Source organism: Malus sylvestris, chromosome 15 (genome assembly GCF_916048215.2).
Source record: "Malus sylvestris chromosome 15, drMalSylv7.2, whole genome shotgun sequence".
NCBI classification, from domain to species: Eukaryota; Viridiplantae; Streptophyta; class Magnoliopsida; order Rosales; family Rosaceae; genus Malus; species Malus sylvestris.
Window position 1 is genome coordinate 45,698,128 of NC_062274.1, and position 16,670 is coordinate 45,714,797.

At 37.0% G+C, this 16,670-nt stretch overlaps 2 long non-coding RNA genes across 3 annotated transcripts; one reads left to right on the top strand and one right to left on the bottom strand.

Annotated features, from left to right (window-relative positions):
• Positions 1-418: 418 nt before the first annotated feature.
• LOC126603576 (uncharacterized) lies at positions 419-2,380 on the bottom strand. 2 transcript variants are annotated; one of them, XR_007616291.1, is made up of 4 exons: positions 1,854-2,380; positions 1,203-1,317; positions 946-1,030; positions 419-847 (listed from the first exon to the last, which is right to left on the bottom strand). It is a non-coding gene; the product is annotated as an uncharacterized LOC126603576 (long non-coding RNA). The 2 variants fall into 2 exon arrangements; XR_007616290.1 differs by lacking the exon at positions 946-1,030.
• Positions 2,381-3,060: 680 nt separating this feature from the next.
• Positions 3,061-4,049, top strand: LOC126603581 (uncharacterized). The gene is made up of 3 exons (XR_007616300.1): positions 3,061-3,192; positions 3,739-3,804; positions 3,975-4,049. It is a non-coding gene; the product is annotated as an uncharacterized LOC126603581 (long non-coding RNA).
• The last annotated feature ends 12,621 nt before the right edge of the window (positions 4,050-16,670 follow it).

Here is a 16,670-nt window from a genome sequence, read left to right on the forward strand (position 1 = left end):
AAATTTTTGGGAATCCCATTTTCAATACCACCCAAACCAAATTTTCGGGAATCCCAATTTTCGGGAATCCCGAAATAGTTTCGGGATTTCGAGACAATTTGGGAATCCCGAAATGATTTTGGGCTTTTGGACTAAATTTGACATATTAAGCTTTTGGGCAGGCTGCCAATCTGCGGCCCCATGCCAATCTGTTGTTGGACTAAAATCTGCAATATGTGCAGTCTGCAATGTGAATCTGTGCACAATCTGTGGCCCAATCTGCGCAGTCTGCAATGTGAGTGAATCTATGCACAATAGCTATGTGATCTGCCTATTTAATTTCTACTAATAGCATATGTGATCATCTGCCTATTCAATTTCTACTACACATGCATGCAATAAAAATAAATTAAGTAACAAATCCAAAAGCAAAATAAAATAGTTACAAGCCAAGGTTTTAAAATAAATAAAGTAACAAACCCAAAAGCAAAAAAATTAGTTACAAGCCAAAGTTTCAAAATAATTAAGTTACAAACCAAAAGCAAAAAAGCAAAGCTTAAAGTTATTGTTGGCCTCTTCGGCCCCTTTGGCCCTTTGATCTTGTTGATGTTTGTGGTTGCTCCCTTCTTGTTGGTACTTGTACTCTTCCCCTTGATGTAGATGGTTGAGCCCTTCCCCTTGATATTGATGGTTGAGCCCTTCCCTTTAAAATGGGTGGTCGTGGAGGTAGTGATTGATATAAACATCAGCCCAACATCACTACCAAACAGTGAAACAGATATTCGGAAAACTTGCAATAAAAAGAAAGCAACAGTTACCTCAATCCTCTAATCAACAACCTGGTAGGTAAACCAAGGTGCAATCAAGGCTGACAAAAAAAATACAACTAATTAGATACTAGCATCAAACCACGGTGCAATCAAGACACACTATCTTTTAACGAAAATTAAGAGATGAGCAGCTCACCCTCTGACGGGTTGAGCAAAGTTGCACTCAATATAGAAAGGCAACAAGTTATTCATATACCATTTCTCATCTCATGCACATCCCTCTTATTTTGCAGCCATTAGGATGAACAATTAGGATAAAATCAACGATCACGATAATAGGTGCAGAAAACTATGTTTGGTATGTGAGTAGGATAAGTCATCATTCAGCTCCCACAATGGAGAAAATAAAAGGTGCAATGAGTCATATCTTAAAGAACTATAGAAGACAATTACCCAATGCACGGCCATGCAAACTGCCATTGCTTCTGCCGTAATACAGCCAGGAAGAATTTCTGAAAGGAGGTGACCAAGCACCGAACTAGCTCCAAGAGCAAACATCAACACAAACCTACAAAAACCATTTCATAATCTAGATTATCATAACAACCACACACCCAATTCTTCTATGCATATTTGCTTTATAATCTCAAAGTCATTTAAATATGGCATGTGGAAGTATAGATATGCATGCACAATGCATTGAAGTAAAAAATCTATGCAAAATGGCGCATCGAATTATATGTTATATTCACTCAAATGTGTCAAATTTTTATAGTATCATTAGGCAAGAATTGGGTTTAAATATAGAAAAAGAAAGAAACCATAATGGCTAACTAAAATGAATTCACTTATACCCTTTTAATTATCCCAGTGCAAGATCCATTTAAATTTTTTCATTTCACTTTCTATCAACTACTCAGTGTTCACTATGAATGAAGGTAGGAATGCAATTTCATACTATAGTGAGAAAAATTGAATAGAAGTGAACTCTGCAAGATTATTGTGAAAAGAAGCGAACTCTGCAAACAAAATTAATTCCAAACCCTAAATTAAATTTCAAAATGAAGAAAAAAAAAATAGATTTCAAAATACTAAATTAATTACCTAATTTGGGATTGATAGTTCTGTGACTTGACTTATGTGATCTGTCTGTGCGAGAGATCGAGAGAGAAAGCGATGGTGTGGCGGTGGCTGTGTGGTGAAGGAAGGCTGGAGTGGAGAGTCAGAGACGATCGGTAGTATGGAGATGAGGGCTCAGGGGCTCAGGGTCTCCAGCCAATTCCAATCCCAATTTGAATCTAAAAATTGAAACCCTAATTTTATAAAATGCAAACAAATTCAAGAGATTGACTTACCATGAGAGAAGACGATGCCACGGTGGTTGTGGTGGAGGTGAGACTGTGAGAGAGATTGTAGAGGAGGAGGAGTGGTGGACGCATAGCGGGCCGGCGACTGAGAGAGAGACCACCAACCAGAGATACACAACCAAATTTCTTCGAGTGAGAAAAGTGAGTTTTCTTACCGCAGGGAGGCCTGGAGATGAGGCTCAGGCGCTGGAGATGAGATGAGGGCACTCGGTGAGGGAATGGAAACGGCGGAAGTGAAGGTGAACTATGAAAATGAAAAGTGAAATGGGAGATCAGAGTCAGACCTAAAAACAAATCAACGATACAGATTAAATCTAAAACAATGAACGGTTGAAATAATTTTCTTATAATTAAAAAATAATATATATATATAATATATATTTTCGGTTTGGTATGGGAATACCGAAAAAATGGAGATGCAAAACCGAATCCCATATCGAAATTTTCGGGAATTTTGGTTTGGGATCGGGATTTTTTCGGTTTGGTTTGGGATTTTTAGGATTTTTTTCCGGCCCTACCTCTATGTTGTCTCCATTCAACTTTTGCATAGGTTGCAAGTAGGGGTGGGCAAACGAGTTATGTACCCGCGGGTTGGGGCGGGTACAAAATTTCAAAAAACAAAATGGGGCGGGACGAGGCGGGTAACCAAAATTAGCGGGGTGGAGCGGGTTAAAAAATAGGAAGGAATGGGCCCCCGACCCGGCCCGTTTCTAGCTTTAGAAAATTGAATCGGGTTTAATGTATGTCAAATCCCACTTTCCATCGTTGATTGCCATATTTTCATCTCACAGACTGACTCAGTTTCTCGTTCTTCATTCATTCACGACTCGAGCTCGAGTCGAGTCCTCGACACTAGCCATCCATCAACAGCCACCATCAGACTCCACAACCCTCGACAACCACCATAAAAGTCCTCGACAGTAGCCATCGCAGACTCTATAGCCCTCAATTCCGTCTTCGTCTCCCTCTTTCTGGAAAAATGTCACTGGCGGTAACCTTCAACAACCACCATCACCATCACCATCATCTCTCCGAATTGAGACCACCACCGTCATCTCATCTCCTTTCAAATTAAGGTAATATAATTTCTGAATTCTTAATTTTAACTCTCCGGTTAATTTTCTAGATTTAGGGATTTATGGTTATCTGCAATCTTTGATTCTCTCCGATCAATTTTGAGATTTGAGAGTTAGGGTTTTCTACAATCTCTCAGTCTATTGAGCAGTTCTTCATACCTCAAACACAATCCATAAATTTTCCTTCGTAGAAATTTGGAATTTGGAATTTGGAATTTAGGGATTTAGGGTTCAAATGTTCATACCATACCTACTAGGTATTCCATAATGTTTGAAATTTGAATTGGGAATTAATGTATTGTTCAAACTTGCAAACTTGTTGTATAGCATTGAATGGGAATTTATTAATTGTCCAAATCTACAAATGTACAACACCTTGACATAGTTGACATGTTTCACTTCTTTGTTCTTTAATCTTTGGGGGTTTTGTGTTGCTAAGGAAAATTCTGACGCTATTTCACTTTTGACATCATTGCTAAGAAAAACGCTTTTGTGCTATAAATTTATTTGAGGATAATTTGATGATTGTTCTTTTCGTGGTGATAGTTATGTACCAGTCTCCCTAAATACAACTCCTCAGTACGTCAAAGGAATCTAAAGAACTATTGTCAGGTAATGCAAAGTTGAGTGCTACTCTTTGCTCCATGTATTTTCTTTGATGGATTGCTTTATTTAAATCCTGATATAATCAGGCATTTCATAGTAGTCCAGCATTTGAACTCCCTTTCGATATAACCAACTCTGATGACTTTATTTGGTTTTTTTAACTCCATTTCGAGCAGCCCTACATTGAATTGGCGGACTGCTATGTTAGCGGAAAAATTGTGCATTTGGTGACAATGGTTGACAGACACAGGAAAAAGTATGAAAATGTGAGTTCTTATGATGTTTTCATCCCGTTGTTTTTTCTTTATTCGTATGTCGTATCCATGGTGTCAAAGGAAACGTGGATGCAACATGATTTCTCTGTAACCTACGATTCTCTGACTTGAATTCTTCAACCTTCTTAATTTGGCTTTGGAATTCTGTTTTTTTCTAGGACAACAATCTTAGACAGTTGGACTAGTGAGGCAGGTATTATCTTCCCAGTATAATCGAAACATTCAGAGACTGACTCAAACATACTCGACTCTTTCCCTTCAAGATTTTCAGCAACCTGTCCCTCTTCATTTAATTTATAATATATATATAACAAAAAAAAAGGACCCGTGGACCCGGCCCGTTTCAACCGAGCCGGGTAGGGTCCGGTTCCTATATAAGAATCTGCTATCCCCGGCCCGTTTCCTTTGCATCTAGGTTCGGTCCGGTCCCTCCAAAAATGGGCCCGGCACGGCCCGTGCCCACCCCTAGTTGCAAGTGGCTTTATCATAGTGATGAAAATAAGTTGAGCCATTTCATGAGTGGGTTCAAACCTTGTTTGTGGCTAATCTAACATCTAATTTAATAAAACTATCGCTTGACAAAAAAATAAAATAAAAAACTACTTTTGCATAGGTTATTAATTCATCTATTGTTAATGGGTTTTTATCACAATAATTTATTGACATATTCTTCGTGCTTTATAATTTAGAAAAACAATTAATAATGGGTTTTTATCACAATAATTTATTGACATATTCTTCGTGCTTTATAATTTAGAAAAACAATTAATAATGGGTTTTTATCACAATAATTTATTGACATATTCTTCGTGCTTTATAATTTAGAAAAACAATTAATAATGGGTTTTTATCACCACAGTTCTTGAGATTGACCAAACTTATCATTTTGGTCCCTCACTTTCAAGATCAATCAATGTCGTCCCTGACATTTACTACCACACATCAATTTGATCATTCCGTTTAAATTTCGTCAATTATTTTGTTAGTTTGTATGTGGCATCCACAAATTCAATAAAATTGTGACACGTGGATTACACAAAAGAAGGGTTTTTACCACAAATGGTCCCTGACATTGACCAAACTTCTAATTATGGTCACTGAGTTTCAAAAATTGATAAATTTGGTCCCTGACTTTCACTATCGCACATCAATTGAGTCATTCCATTAAAATTTCGTCAATATTTTTTGTTAGTATGCTGATGTAATCCCACGAATCTAATCATATGGGGCCAAGTGGATCAACTATAAGAAACTATTTTTTTAGAGTAAACCAATTGACGAGTATTTCGCGCTGTCATTTCTCTCACATCCCACAATCCCAATTGGAAAAAACAAATCAATACAAATAAATCCAAATTCAATAAAATCGAATCCAAATTCAATTCAAATTTGATAAGATTATAACCAACCAAAGAGAATGATGAGTGAGCTCATGGAGGCCAAGAGCTTTAGTGGTGTCCTGGTGCCTTCCTTTTCTTTTTGAGCATACCAAGATGAAGACGATGATTTCTTTTTTTTTTTTTTGGTTTTTATTTCTTATTTTACTTCTAGTTTTAAATCTTAAAAATATAGTTTTTTTATAGTTAATCCATGTGGCGCCATATGATTTGATTAGTGGGACCATATTATCACAATAACAAAAAATATTGACAAAATTTTAACGAAATGTCTAAATTGATATGCGGTAGTGAAAGTCAGTGACCCAATTTATTGATTTTTGAAACTTATGGACCAAAATGAAGAGTTTGATCAATGTTATGGACCATTTGTGATAAAAACCCTTCTTTTGTGTAAACCACGTGTCACCATTTTATTAGATTTGTGGGTACGACATACAAACTAACAGAATAATTGATGGAATCTAAACGGAAGGACCAAATTGATGTACAATAGTGAATGTCAATAATGACATTGATTGATTTTGAAAGTGAGGGACCAAAATGATGAGTTTGGTCAATCTCAAGAACCATTGGTGATGAAAACTCATTATTAATTGTTTTTCTAAATTATAAAGCATGAAGAAATGTCAATAAATTATTGTAAATCATTAAAATTTATGGTTAACATGTGTAAACTTACGTTTTAGTCATGATAAAGTAGCTACTTCATGTTGGCTAAGGTTGGGTCCCACTAAATTTTTCCAAAATTTATTCTCTTCTTTTTAGTTTTTAAATCATTTTGGAACAAATAATATTAGCTACACTAAGCAGGTAGAGAGTGGGCTAAGCCTCACAATAAGCTAGTAATAATGTAGTTCAAATTTGTCTTTGGTGAGAATCAAACCTAAGATGTCTGACTTTCAAATGAAGAGGAATGCCACTAAACCGTAATACTAAGTGGCTGAATTATGTTCTTTTTAAAATAACATTCCAAAAAGTACCATTTTAATTTGATTGTTTCTTTTTCACGTGACACTTTTATGAATTCCACACCAACATACATGTGGGTTCCATTCTTTTCATTTCATCATTTCATAGTCAAAAAAGCGAACCGACTAACGGAGATATGATATTGTAATGAATTCGTAAGTTTGTTTATGACTTTGCAATGTTTTGAACTTGAGATATGAAGTTGTTATTGCACCCAAACTTGAGGGCACAAAATGTAATTTAACCTTTAGCACCAAACACTGACATTTAAAAAAAAAATTGGATATTACTTATCAAGAAAAAAAAAATCTTTGCATATAATCTGAACATGGAAAAAATTGGTGACAATTTAAAAAAAAATCTAGGTGAACTAAGATTGATAATAGACTTAACTACATGATGCGAAAATTAACTTAACACACAAATTAAACCCTCTTTTGTCAATTGTAGTATATGTATAAGTAGGGATCGTTCTAGGTCGGGGATTAGGAGGGATTGCTAATTGATTCTAAACTGACTTAAAGACATAATAACAAACTTAAAAATGATAGGATAGATTCAAAAGACTCAAAACTAGTTCACAAGACTCAAAATAAGATAAAAACACTCAAAACTGCCTAAAAACACCAACTAGGCAGTTTTTGACACTAAACACAATTTTGGACGAAAATAAGGTTTGGGCTTGACTCAAAACACTTAAAAATGCAAACAAAACAAGTTTAAAACAATTTGAAACAAGAAAGTAACGGGGGGTTGTATTTTGGACGAACTTAGAATAACAAAACAAATTGTAACTTAAAAACAGGTTTGAAAACAAATTTAGGAAATTAGATGGATGATGGGATAGCTAGAGGCTTTTTCTCTACACATGACATGTATGCAAGCAATTCGATTTCCAGTTACTACTTCATTGAATTATGAACGACAATGCGCCAAATTAACCGTGACATCACTAGGTAACCCTCAGATTTTCCTTGTTTTATTGGATTGGATGACATCATTCGACAACCCAAAACATTCTTCAAAAGTTCCCTACATGACATCATAATAGAGATACAATCAAAGATCATTACATTTAATGAAAATCATAAGTATTGACAAAACACTTGTAACTATGACATCATGTCACTCATGCTAAGAATTAAACTTAACGCGATCGTTTATAAACGACCTCCACTACTTGTAAATATAAGTTTGTAGTGATTATGTGAAACTTTGTTATATTCTAGCAACGGATTTATGCATGCCAATTAAGTGTCGACCCTTAATCAACAAATACAAATAAGTTATCAATTAAATAGTTAAGCTAATTGCATTCACGATTCAAAAACTCATAACTGGAATTTATCAAATCATATTGCACACATAATCATGGCTTTGAAATCACCCCTAGCCAAGAGGGGTTTAGCCACTCATGTTCACAACAAAACGAAAGAAAATGAATTTAAACATTGTAAATATAGAACGAATTACACCTCGAATGCTTTAACAATCAAGCTTGAACATCCAAGAGTCTTTCCTTCTTTCTTCACTCACGGCACCAGGTTTGGTGTAAGGTTTGGGTGGTGATTTGTATGGAAGAATGGCTAAGAAGATGAATGAATGTTATGGATGAAGGTTGTGTTGAAATGGTGGTGAATGATCTAACAAAATCTGAACTTCATTGGCTGTTACACACACTTCCTTTTATAGAGGAGTGCACAGCATGAGGGGGTAAAATGGAGTGGTGTGTGAAGCAATGATTCAATGGAGTGGTGCTGAAATGATTCATTGAAAGGGACATGGAATGGTGCAGCAATGAGTGCATGGAGTGGAGGTTAAAGTGATGAAATGGTGCATGAAATCTGATATGATGGAGGGAACAAGGAATGGTGCAGCAATGAGTGCATGGAGTGGAGGTTAAAAGTGATGAAATGGTGCATGAAATCTGAAATGATGGAGGGGACAATGAATGTGCACGGCATGGGTGGAAAGGAGGAGTGGTGCATCAATGAGTGCAAGGAGTGGTGCATCAATGAGTGCACATGGTAGACAAAGGAAAGGAAGTGGAATGGTGCAGCAAATGAATGCATGAAGTGGACAAGGATGGTGTGCACAGCATGGGAAAGGAAAGTAGAGTGATGGTGTGCCTTCAAACTTGATTTTTTGCACTCTTTGCCTTGTGTTCCAGCTCACTTCCACATGTACTAGCTGTTAGACAAATTTTACACACATGTTTTGCATCATTTCATCTTGCAAACACCAACTTTTGGCCACTTTACACCTCTTCACACATGCACCAGCTGCTAGACACTTTCACACACATGTTATGCATCATTTAAGCTTGCAATTATGTTTGTAGTTGCTGGAAATGTGAATACAACTTGTAAAGCAATCTAACAAATGGCATCTTTCACTTCTTTTCCTTCCAAATTGTTCCTTAAGTGTATGTATCTGCACACTTCCACACTTCAACTTCATTATTCAGATTATAGCATATGTTGAAATTCTTTTTAAAACACCAAAAACGTCCAAGTAACTTACTCCATATGCATGCAATCCATTTCAGCCTAAAATTGCTCCAAAATGCACTTTCTTGCCAATTTTGTTATTAGGACCTACAAACACACGAAAATAGCTTAAAATACTAAAATAACTATGAACTAACAACATAAATGCAAGAAAACAAGCTAATCAAGTCGCATAAATATGCTCCTATTTATGGAGTAAAATAAAATTTTGCAAAATAGAAGAAATATTGTGGCCTATATTTAATTGACAAGGAGAAAGGGCAAGCGTCATAGAGAAAATATAGAGAGATGTGTTTGTAGGGTTGTGTAGAGGATGCGTTATTCCCCATACGGAGTGCCTTTATTTATAGTAATAAGGGAGGGAAGAAATCCTTCTCTTTCAAGGAATACAAGTCCTAATAGGGAAGCATAACTAGAATCAAATCTAATCTGAGATTTACACAATCACACTTAAATAAGAAGTTTATAATACTCCCCTTTGAGTGTGTAAATACTCATGTAGATTTGGCATCATGTAGAGTTGAGGAAGTCGACTCGTCAGCACTGATTCTGGGAACACACTAGTCTTAAATAAGGTAGGAACTTGCATAAGGAAGTAAGTCTCACAAAAAATCCTATGGCTAGTAAAAACCTGAGTAGGGACAAAATCCATAGTCTAAGAAAAATACATGAGTAATGCAAAGTCAAATGAAATGTATACAGGACGTCATCAGAGATATGATCAACCCAAGGTGGGTGCCTTGTCAAAACGTAGTTAGGTAGCAAAAACTCAAGTGGAAAAAATGCTCCTAATCGTATGGAAAAATAGTACATTAAGATCAAGCAAGTATACTTTAGGATACTCCCCCTGAGTTTGACACAATTAACAATGTTACAACTCAGAAAGTTTACGCATACCAATTCCTTGAACAAGCTTTTGAAACGTCGCATTCGGTAGTGATTTGGTGAAGAGGTCGATGAGATTATCTTGTGAACGAATTTGCGTGACTTCAATCTTCTGATGCTTTTGATGTGAGAAGAAGAACTTTAGCGCAATGTGCTTGGTGCTGTCTCATTTGATGTAACCTTTCTTGAGTTGTCTGATGCATGTTGCGTTGTCTTCATAAATCATCATTGAGATGTCAACGACGAGGTAAAGATCACAGAAGCTTTGAATATGGTCCACAACTGCTCTCAACCAAAAGCATTTTTGAGTTGCTTTGTGTAATGCGAGAATTTCAACATGGTTAAACGAAGTGGCAACTAAGGTCTGTTTAGTTGACCTCTAAGAGATTGCAGTGCCGCAAATGGTAAAGACATAACCTGTTTGAGAACGTGCCTTGTGCGGATTAGATAAGTATCATGCGTCGACATAACCAACAAGACGAGAATTGACTCGAGAAAAAAGGGTGTGACATCACTCAAGGATTCATAGTGGTAGAACAAGCCCAGATCTATTGTACCTTTAAGGTAGCGGAAGATGTCTTTAACACCAGTCTAGTGTCTGCATGTTAGTGTATTACTATATCTTGCCAAAAGATTAACAGAAAATGAGATGTTGGGTCTAGTGCATTGAGCCAAGTACAATAAAACGCGTATTGCACTTAGATAAGAAACTTCAGGCTCCCAAATCTCTTCCTCGTCATCCTTCGGACGAAAGGGATCTTGTTTTGCATCTAGCAATCGAACGACCATATGAGTGCTAGAAGGCTTCGCCTTATCCTCGTTAAAGCGACGCAACACCTTCTTAGTGTAGTTCGATTGATGTACTAAGATTTCATCTGAATGATGCTTTATCTTAAGACCAAGACAGTATCGAGTCTTTCCGAGATATTTCATCTCAAATTCTGACTTTAGGTGTGCGACAGTTCTTTGGAGCTCTTCAGAAGTTCTGATGAGATTCATGTCATCGACATATATTGCACCAATCGCAAAATCGGAATGTGACTTCTTAATGAACACCCAAGGGCATAGTTCATTGTTAACATATCCCTGACTAGTCAAATACTACTCAGACGGTTATACCACATTCTTCCGAATTGCTTCAAACCGTAGAGTGAAAGCCTCAGCCGAATTAAGAGCGTCTGATGTTTGAAAATATTTGATCCAGTCAATGTAAGTCATTTGGGAACTTTCATATAGATTTCCATATTAAGATCCCCATAGAGATACGCAGTTACTACGTCCATCAGCTGCATACTTAGTTTTTCGGAAACTACCAAACTGATAAGGTAGCGAAAAGTAATTACATCTATAACAGGTGAATAAGTTTCATCATAGTCAATCCCAGGGCATTATGAGAAACCTTTCACAACAAGATAAGCTTTGTAAAGCACAATTTCATTCTTCTCATTATTCTAATGAATGAAAACCCACTTGTAGCCAACGAGCTTCACATGTGGAGAAGTATGAGCTACAAGTCCAAACACCTTACATTTCACAAGCGAATCGATTTCAACTTGGATTGCTTGTTTCTAGTTTGACCAATCAGTTCTACGTCACATTCATCAATAGAACGGGGTTCACTATCATCGTTTAACATGATCTTAATAGCTATTGCATATGCTAATGCATCGTCGACGATCATCTCATTTCTACACCAAACATCATCCAAGCTAGCATAATGGACCGAAATCTCATGATTTTTGGGAGGTGGATTCTTCTCTTCAAGGACACTTCCGTAATCTAGAATTTCCTCATAAGTTAGATAGAATAAGTAGGCGGCAATCAGATTCACAGTAGGCTCTTCAGGGGCTGTGTCGTGGGTTTCCTCTTCTAGGGGTGAATCTTTTAAACCAAGTGGTCTGCCATACTTGTGTGTAGGGGTAGATGATTGGCTAGTCGTTAATGTATGTGGATCGGCCAATGTGGTGTCCTTGGCCTCCAGGAGGGAAGTCCGTTGTGCATTTGGTACATCCATCTTTGTAGACACATTCTCAGCTCGAATATGTGAAAGCATCTGGCATGCTCTGAGCTACGTTCTGAATATCTAATATGCGTTGCACTTCAGTTTCAAATTAAGTGATGCGGGGATCTAAATGAGACAAAGTGGGAGTCATCCACGATAATTCGCGTCATTCTTCAAGAACGGTGATGTTCTTATCTCCCCCTAACGACGGAAAAACTGTCTCATAAAAGTGACATTCCGTGAAATGAGCGGTACACATATCGCTTGTCCAAGGTTCTAAGTAACGAATGATCGAAGGAGTATCACATCCAACATAGATTCTCATCTTTCGCCGAGGCCCCATTTTTGTACGTAAGGGCGGCGAAATTAGCACATAGACCGCACAACAAAAAACACGCATATGCAATATGTCGGGTTCGTATCCGATAACCAACTGAATGGCGCTATATGGTTGGGTTGCAACAGGCCTCAAGTGGACCAACATAGCTGCATGCAATATTGCGTAACTCCAAGCAGCGATCGGGAGCTTGGTACGTATGACCAACAATCGAGCAATCATTTATAAGCGCTTAAAGAATGCCTTTGCCAGGCCATTTTGGGTGTGAACATGGGGTACTGGATGCTCAACTTCGACCCCAACCGACATGCAATAGTCATCAAAAGTTTTAGATGTGAATTATCCAGCATTATCCAATCGAGTAGATTTGATCAGATAATTAGGGTGGTGAAGTCTGAGCTTGATAACCTAGCCAACAGTTTGGAGAATGCAGCGTTCATTGTGGACAATAAGCACACGTGTGACTAACATGTGGAACCGTCAACCAAAACCATAAAATATCTAAATGGTCCGCATGAAGGGTGAATCGGTCCACAAATGTCCCCCTAAATCCTTTGTAGAAAAATAGGAGGATTCGAGTGAATCTTGTCATAAAAGGCTTAATAATAAGCTTTCCCATTGAGCAGGTTTGGCATACGATTCCTTGAATCGCACCAAAACTTCGAGTTAATGGATGCCCGTATAATGATTTGAGGATACATCGCATCGCTGTTCGTCCAGGGTATCCCAAAGGTTCATGCCAAAGTGTAATTTCTTGTGCAGTCCCAAAGGTAGGGTCGGCCACATAGTGACTTTCAATAGGGCGTATGGTCGTAATATGCAGACCACTCGGGATACGCTCAATCTTATCTTGAATACACTTCTGGCCATATTCGTAGAAAGTGATGCACAAAAATTCAACTTCATTTTCTACATAGGTTTTAGCGTGGTAATTATTGTCTTGAATATCTTTAATGCTCAACAACATTCTTCCAGAACATGGAGAATAAAGTGCCTCTTGAATGGTCAAAATAGTGCCATTGGACAACATTTATGGGATTTTTCGTATCCTTCGATCATGTTGGATGGACCTGAGAGGGTTGTCAGAGGTGTATTCTTAGGTACAAAGTTAGTGAAATAGATGCGTTCACGTAAAACGGTGTGTGTGGTTGCACTATCTGCCAGACAACTAAGTTTCCCACTAGTCATACCTAAAATAAAATTAATTAAACCAATCACATGCATAAAAGTTTGAAAACTTAAATCCATTCAATTAATTTTTTTGAGATAAGTTTATGAACTTTAGGTTTATAGTACCTGCATACAAATGCATATATATATATACAGAAATATGCAACAAGAAAATATGCAAATAGAACCTTAGGTCTAGAATTATAATTGAAATAATTATTTGGACTTTGGGCCAAAATTAAAAGTTGGGCGAAAAAATTAAAACCTAAATTGTCTAAAAAATAAATAATTCAGCTCTGGGCCAAAAAATAAGGACCGAAACCCGCATGTGGGTTAAGCAAATTGGATCGTGCGGCCCAAGCCCAAGAATTAAGTTGGGTTGGGGTGCAGGCCCAAGACAAAGAGGGCCCGTAAAGAAGCACGGATCCACTACTTCGTAGCGCAAACGTTCCCAGAGGACGCAATCCAATGTGTTGCGGGCCAAGTGCACTGAATCACTAGTTGTTGACTGGGATCAAGTGCAACTTGGTGCAGAGAACCAAGAGAGCCCTATGAGGGCTGGGTTCAACTGCGGTAGGGACACGAGGACACCAAAGCCCAATTACGCTAGTGTCATTCGCGGGCCGAGAGTCTAATTCAGCCCAATTGGTTGTTTTGATTTGGGTCGTGGCAGCAAATGCAACCAGCAGCCCAAAAATGGTGTTGTTCAATGCAGGCCCGAGTGTCCGAGGCCCACTAGGGCTTGGGTTTGGAAACCAGAACACCACAGCGGCGCTGGGTGTGGGATTCGAACTGGAAAAGTCTCTGGTGTCGTTTCAGGCGACTTCTTTCGGTCAATCATGGCATGACGATGTATGGGGGTTCGATTGGAACCCTAATTTGGGATGGAAAACTAAGTTTCGACGTCGGGGAGGGGCTGAGAAACAGTGAGGAGTCGAAGAATCCTTTCAAAAAATCACCGATGTTCATCGGTTTTTCTAGAAACCCATCATCTTCGACGATAGTTAGGTCCCAAAAACACGACAACAAGTCGTGATTTCCCCAGAGAGACGGCAGTGTGGCTGTGGTCGATTGCATGTGGCATTGGGTTCGTGGGATCAATGCCAAAATGGCATCGTCTTCGCAGATGGAGCATTGGGGGGTTTTACCCCGTGCATCGCGGCTCAAAATAGCTTATGTGAGCTTAGGTTTGGGTTCGACAAACCCTAGAAGTTTTTTTTTTATTTTTTTTTATAATTTCCAGATTAATTCAATGCATATTCAACATATAATTCAATGCATGAGCATATATAGGATGCAATTCATGTCAATATCAATTCACATAATTCAACAATTATGAATAGGCTTTTTGGCCAAAATGGTCACTGAGATTTGCATAATACATCACTTTGGTCTCTGAGATTGAAAATCAATAGAAATAGTCCCTGAGATTGTCCACCATCCATTATTTTGGTTCTTTCGTTAAAAACTCCGTTAAGTGTCCCAGAGCTTTTGGCCGGAAGTTTGGGCAATTTTCAAAGCTTCATAACTCAATCGTTTCTTAACCAAATTCTACCCATAATATATCAAAATGAAGATAAGAAAGTGTAGAATAAGATTATACCTATTAAGAAGCCCAATGGTTGCCAAAGATGACTGGAAAATAGCCTAAAAGGTGACTGGTCCGCTGGAAAATTGGAAAACTCGCTGGAAATTGGGTAAACTTTAAACGTTCATAACTTCTTCAATACTCAACAAAATCGAGTGATTCAAAAACGAAAATCATACTTCTCGACGGTTGTCTCCAGTTTCCTGCTGACCAGTCACCTTTCAGGCTATTTTCCAGCCATCTTCGGCAACCATTGGGCTTCCAAATAGGTATAATCTTGTTCTACACTTTCTTATCTTCATTTTGATATATTATGGGTAGAATTTGGTTAAGAAACGATTGAGTTATGAAACTTTGAAAATTGCCCAAACTTCCGGCCAAGAGCTTCGGACACTTAACATAGTTTTTAACAGAAGGACCAACATAATGAATGGTGGACAATCTCATGGACCATTTATATTGATTTTCAATCTCATGAACCAAAGTGATGTGTTATTCAAATCTCAGGGACAATTTTGGCTAAAAAGCCTTATGAATATAATGCATACACAATTTATGTAGAATCTAAAATTCGAAAAGCGAAAAGTTGGGTCAAACATTATGTTGAATGTTCATACTATTAGGGATGCAAAAATTTCGAGATGAAAACCGTTGTTTTGGAAGAACTTGATTGTGTGATGATATTGATGAATTGGTTTGGTTTGATGCAAAAAAAATTTCTTCAATTTCGGCTTTCCATCTCCAAAGCTTGTATCACGTTCAACACAAAAAATTTAAATTGAATTAATAAAAGTACATGAATAAATAAAATCAAAATCTAAGCAATTAAAAATAATTGAAACGTATTACTCCCCTGATTGAAGAAGAATAATTTTCACGTCAGATGCCTAAGTGCAGCGGTAGGAGTGTGTTGATAACGTGTTGTGACCTATATTTAATTGATAAGGAAAGGGGGCTGGCGACATAGAGAAAATATAGAGAGAGATGTGTTTGTAAGGTTGCGTAGATGATGTTTTATTGCTCCTATGCAGTGCCTTTATTTATAGTAATAAGGGAGGGAAGAAATCATTCTGCTTTAAAGAATACAAGTCCTAATAGGGAAGAATACCAAAAATCAAATATAATATAAACTTTACACAATCATACTTAAATAAGAAGTTTATAGCAAGAAAATATTTTTCAAAAAAATGTTTTATTCAAAACAAAAACTATATCTTTTTAAAATAACAGTCGAGAACAAAAATTATGAACAACTTGGGATCCATTTTAGTGATAAACTTTGGTGGGTTTTGTTTTAAATTAATAAAAATGAATATTTCTTCGTACCATAGAAATTTTCTAAGAAAAAAAATGAATACTTTTCAACAATCAAGAAAGAAGATCACGTCTTTTTAATATGCCCACACTTTGTATGTGAAAATAAAATTTATTTTTATTTTAAAATAGAAAGGAGAAAGGGATAAAAAAGGAATGTGAATTAGAGAGAGAAAGATTTTTTTTATTATATATATATATATATTTTTTTTTTTAAATTTTTTTTTTCAAAATTAAAGGATGTTTTTATGAACAATTGATATTATTTACCACTAAGGGGAAGGGGAATAGGCTTAGCCTCACAATGGATTACAATAACGTGATTCAAATTTATCTTTGACGAGAATCGAACCTAAGACCTCTCACTTATAAGTGAAGAAGAATACTATTAGATCATAGTATTAAGTGGTAAAATTAGAGGA